We start from the raw sequence: 5,501 nt of genomic DNA on the forward strand, positions 1-5,501 counted from the left end.
CTATAAAATTAAGGGATTATGATTATTGATTAATAGGAAGAATGGTTCATAAATGCCTTGGGAGAAGTAGTTTAGGGAGTGAGAGACCCGAACAGGTTTTACAGTAATTTAGATGCTGCTGCTGCTCTGTGCCATTGGTTTGTCCGGGAGTTGGCATCATTTAAACTTTTTTTTTTTCTTTAAAGTTTTATTTTTTTTCCTTTTTCTCCCCAAAGCCCCCCGGTACATAGTTGTATGTTCTCAGTTGTGGGTCCTTCTAGTTGTGGCATGTGGGGCGCCGCCTCAACGTGGTCCAATGAGCAGTGCCATGTCTGCGCCCAGGATTTGAACTGAGAAACGCTGGGCCGCCTGCAGTGGAGTGTGCAAACTTAACCACTCGGCCACGGGGCCGGCCCCTCATTTAAACTTTTTATTGAACTATTTCCTAAGATATGTATTGGCCTTCTTGGTTCAATGTTCAAATTTCTTATAAAGTAACACCGCATGTGCTGTCTGTGTAGCAGATTTTAAAGACAAATTTGCCTTTATAGTAGTTATTGATTATATCAGGAAAAGTTCAACTTTTTCTGACAACGTGCAAAAGACCAGCACAATTTTACTTAAATGCGACATTTTATCCGTAATTACATGTTGATATTGCGAAGTGGCCTTTAACCATAAGCATGATTCCTCACCCATTTATGCTGTAAGAGTGTGATCATCAGTGCTACAGTTTTTAAATGGCTCAAAGTGTTTCCTGTTACATGAAGTTTCTTCTATTCCTTCCTCCATTAATAGATCTTGGTGACCATAATTAAGTTGACAATACTCTAATAAGCTTATCCATAGTTAACTGATAAAAAAATTAATTATCTTGTTGACTCTACCTTGGTTAGAAAGAATGTTCCAATTGAAGTTACCTGTGAGTTACTTCTATTTTAGAGCTCATACATTTAATAGTTGAAAATATTAATAATAATTTAAAAGCAAATGGTGTACTAAATGCAATATGGTATGGTGGATTCAATCCTGGAAGGAAAAAAAGGGACATCAATGAAAAAAAAACTGCTGAAACCCAAATAAAGCCTGTAGTTTAGTTAATAGTATTGTAACATTGTTAATTGCTTACTTTTGACATATTCATCAAGGTTATGTAAGATTTAGTTAACACTTGGGGAAACTGAATAAAAGGTGTATGGAAATTCTTTATACTACCTTTGCAACTTTTCTATAAATCTAAAATTAAAAAATACAGTAAACAATGAAAAGTTTATTTTAAAAAATCAAGTGGTCAATGCAAAGAAGAAAATGTAATTGCTACCATCATAGCTTTGTTACTCCTCTTTGGTAACATTCCTTATTTAAATAAATTTATTTATGTATTTATTTATTTAATGTTATTTATTATGATTCTTTATTTAAATAAATTGACTCTTTTTCCAAAGGAAGAAATTAACGATAAAAATAATTAGGCAGTTAGTTCTGTGGAGATCAATAGTATATGTATGGCAGACATTTATATTAACACAAAAAGCAAACAGGTCAAAGCAAAGAAACAAAAAACAGCAAAAACAAACTAAAAAATGTTAGAGGTTTGCTTGCCTTCCAGCTCTTTATCTAAACCAAATTTTCTAAAACGACAAGTGCTTTGGTTCTTGAGTGAGGTCAGGATTCATAAAAACCATTTGTCAGGATCCACTTGGTACTTGACCCAGAATCCTCCACAGGGCTTTCGCTAGGGAGCAGCTACAGATGCTTCCTGGGCCTTGGTCTGCACATCCAGTTCTCTTGACAACTGCAGACCACTCGGTAAGAACAAGCCTCACTGAAATTCTGATTTGACCCCACCTTGAAGACCTGGCTAGTGGGGGTTGCTCAATAAATGCTGGTGAATGAATAAATTAGATTGAGCAGTGTGCTGGGAGTGGAAGCAGAGACCAAAGGACTTCACTGCCCTGGTCTGCCAGATGCTCCATTCCAGACACAGGCCTAAGCCCTGAGCAATGTCCGATGCTTGCAGTACTATAACTCCCTGCTGGACATTGTCCTGTGCTGGGAGCCAAATTTGCTTTGCCCATGAACTTCCCAAGAGGCAACTTTTGTCCAGAAGGAATAATCATAATCTGGGGCAGAACAGAAGAATTTCTGAAAGAGCTTAGTTCTTGTCTTGAATTAGAGAAAGTCAATTGGCTGTTAAAAGTTTCATTTGGCATGAACAACACAGCTTTTATACGCATGCATGCAATGAAGGGTGGTGACAAAGTGCCATAATTCCAGGAGGAAATTTCTTTGGAACTCACAACTGTGAGAGAGCTGTATGGGCCTGTTCCCTGACATCTTTGCAGTCAAAAAAGCTATTGGAGAGATAACTTTGTGACAATTTATAATCCTTTCTGCCGCTGCCATTTGTTCCTAAGCAGCTTGTACTTTGAAGCTACTCTTCTTTTGTATGGCCAACAGTAAGACTCTCTGACTCTTTGTGCAAGGAAAGAAAGGAAAAGGATTGAGTGATGGAGAGTCTGGAATGGAGGTCAGATTCCCAGATGAAGGAATCACAGTTGGGCATTTGCTAAGTATCTCTCCTTGTCCCCTTGGCCTGTGTAGGTGATAGTTGTTGCTACATCAATGAAAAAGTTTTCAAAGTTTTGCGATTCATGTAGGTGTATTATCTACCCACAAATGAAGACAGGCGTCTATCACTTGGAAAGATTTGAAAGGTATGGACTCCCCTCCCTCCAATAAATCTAATTCTGTAATTAGAAACCCATTCTTTTTGTCCTAAAGCATTCTAGTCTGTTAAAATGCAATTGCCCCTGGGAAAGGCAACCCATTAAGCTTTAGAAGCCATTATTGCGGATTAGTTTTGCAGACCGTTTTTTGGAGGATTTGGAAGAAGAGAAAAAGACCTTAAGAAAGAAGCATTTCTTAAATGCCTTTTACATGTTTTCACCTTTTAATCTTCACATGGCCCCAGCTTCATTTTTCAAAAGTGAAAGTGGGAACTCACAAACATTAGGCAAATTGCCCAAGGACGCTCAACTGGTAACTGAAGGATCTGGGGTTTAAATGTGGTGCATCTGACTCCGAAGTCTGGGCTCTTCTGTTGGAAGAAGCTGTGAGTAGACAGTTGCAAGTCAGAGATGGGCAGAGCAGAGTACTTCTGAGAATGCGGTGGGGAGGATGGTGTGGAAAACAGAAAGTGGCCATTTGTAAACCAGTTGCTGGATCGCAAAGCCCCTACTAGGGTTTAGTTCAGCAAATTTTTTTTTTTTAATTTTTTTTTTTAAAGATTTTATTTTTTCCTTTTTCTCCCCAAAGCCCCCTGGTACATAGTTGTATATTCTTTGTTGTGGGTCCTTCTAGTTGTGGCATGTGGGACGCTGCCTCAGCGTGGTTTGATGAGCAGTGTCATGTCCGCGCCCAGGATTCGAACCAACGAAACACTGTGCCGCCTGCAGCGGAGCGCGCGAACTTAACCGCTCGGCCACGGGACCAGCCCCCCCTTTTTTTTTTTTTTTAAGATTTTTGTTTGTTTGCTTCAACCTTATAAAGAAGTAGATTGGTGCAGTGATTTAGCTCATAGGCTCTGGAGTCAGAGCCGGACCTGGGTTTCAATGCGGTCCCTGCTTACTAAGTATGTGACGTGGAAAATATACTTCTTTTTTTCTTGTCCCCACACTTATAAATTGCAAATATTAATCAAAACTTCTTCATAGAATTACTGTGATGATTAAATGAAATACTGCATGTAAAGTGCTTACTACCAAGATTGAGACAGAGTAAACGCACAATCAATGTTGGCTGTTATTATTTCCACAGGGGAAGACAAGGGAGTGGTATCCCATTAGGATAGATCCTTCCAGTCTTTCTTAGGAAAAGAAGCAGCCCCAGACCTTTTGAGGCTTGATTTTTACAGTGATATTTGAAACTCCCTTTGTTTTCGATGTTTCTGTTTTTTTTTCTTCCGACATAGGGCTTCTCATCATCTCACTATAGTTCTGGCGTCTTCCTATCTCTGAATATGGAGCAGAAAAACACTCTAAGTGCAATTTTCTCAGAGAAAAGAGAGACTGAGGGAGAAAGGCAGAGAAGAGGCGTCTGAAACTGCTGAAGGATCTGGAAGTAGGTTTACGCCAACTCGTGCATTCTCTTAAGGATGGTCAAATATTTCCAACTGCCCTCTTATGAGTCTGTTAAGGCTATGGGTGGGGGAGTCAGTAAATGGGAAACAATAAGCAGGAGGTTTTCCAAAAGATACCAGAATCATTAATGCCTGTGTGAAAAACTAAAGTTACATGGCATGGGGGAGGGGGACCTTTTCCCTATTATTCAGGAAACTCATCTGGTCACAGTGGGGCATGCTCTCCAGTAAAAAATATTATTCTTCTAGAGGGTGCAATTTCAGATAAAAGGAAATAAGGGAGGAGGATTAAGATCTTGTAAGGCACTTGGATATTGCCACTGAAAATGGATTGGGTTGGGGGTAGCCAGGAAGAGGAGGGGAGGGGAAAGGGGGCCGAAATACAAAATAAAACAAAGCTGAAACAGTCAGGAGAGCCCCAACCCCTTAGCTTGTAATAAGTCAGCTTTTGTTAGCTTGGCTTTTGAGTTTTAAACACTCAGTTCATCTCCATTGATTTGTAATGAGGCTGGGAGGCTCACAAAGCCTTAATCAAGCCAGGATCCCTTTAAAATGAACTCTTCTGCAAAGAGAGCTGGCAGATAGCATCTGTGGAGGAGAGGTGTTGCAGAGAGCTCACTGTCTCCATTGTGAGGCTTACATTCGGCCAGAGAATGGGGTAGGGGCTTCATTAGTCTGATAAAAACAGACAGGCCAACTTTTCATTAGAGGGATGCACAAATCCTCTTTACTTGGCTTTCCTCCTTTACATTATAAAAGCATTATCAGGCCCAAGCTTATGGGACTCATTATTCCATACAAACACCGGGCTTGGAGGTGGGGAAGTACAGGGAGCTGAGCTCTCCATCTTGGAGGGGCATTGAGGACCTCTGCTAGCTTTTCAAAGCAGAAACACTGAATTAACCATAGGCCAAGCTTCCTAACCCCATGAAATTAAGATCCATAAGATAATCTTCTTTTTTTCTGCAGTCACACAAGAGAAAGTGGTATAACTTTTGACCTGTTGCAGGAAGGGTCATTTCTTCTAAGATTTATGCTTCAAGATTCTGGATTATAAAGAAATTCTAACGCTGGTGTGTCTCATGATCTCAAGCGAGATCATTTTAAGTAAATTTAGTAAATCATACTGCTGCTGTTGTTTTCATTTTCTGCGCCATGTCTCATTATGAAATCACAGATAATATAAAATTTTATAGTAGATTTAAATTAAAATTTTGGGGATAGAGGCATTGATATGGTGGCTTGGATCAGTAGTCCTCATTTAACTTTTATAGCCTTTTTCCTCTCTGGCCTCTGCCTTCTGCTACTGTCTTTGTCTCACTTTTTTTTCTGTACTCTCAACTCTTCACCATCTACTAAGCTGAGGAATTGACACTGCCTA

At 39.7% G+C, this 5,501-nt stretch overlaps 1 long non-coding RNA gene across 1 annotated transcript; it reads left to right on the forward strand.

Moving 5' to 3' along the window:
- The first annotated feature begins 2,540 nt into the window (after positions 1–2,540).
- LOC139081664 (uncharacterized) lies at positions 2,541–5,246 on the forward strand. The gene is made up of 3 exons (XR_011536856.1): positions 2,541–2,696; positions 3,953–4,101; positions 5,090–5,246. It is a non-coding gene; the product is annotated as an uncharacterized lncRNA (long non-coding RNA).
- The last annotated feature ends 255 nt before the right edge of the window (positions 5,247–5,501 follow it).

The sequence above is a fragment of the Equus przewalskii genome, unplaced genomic scaffold, assembly GCF_037783145.1.
Source record: "Equus przewalskii isolate Varuska unplaced genomic scaffold, EquPr2 ChrUn-3, whole genome shotgun sequence".
Lineage (NCBI taxonomy): Eukaryota > Metazoa > Chordata > Mammalia > Perissodactyla > Equidae > Equus > Equus przewalskii.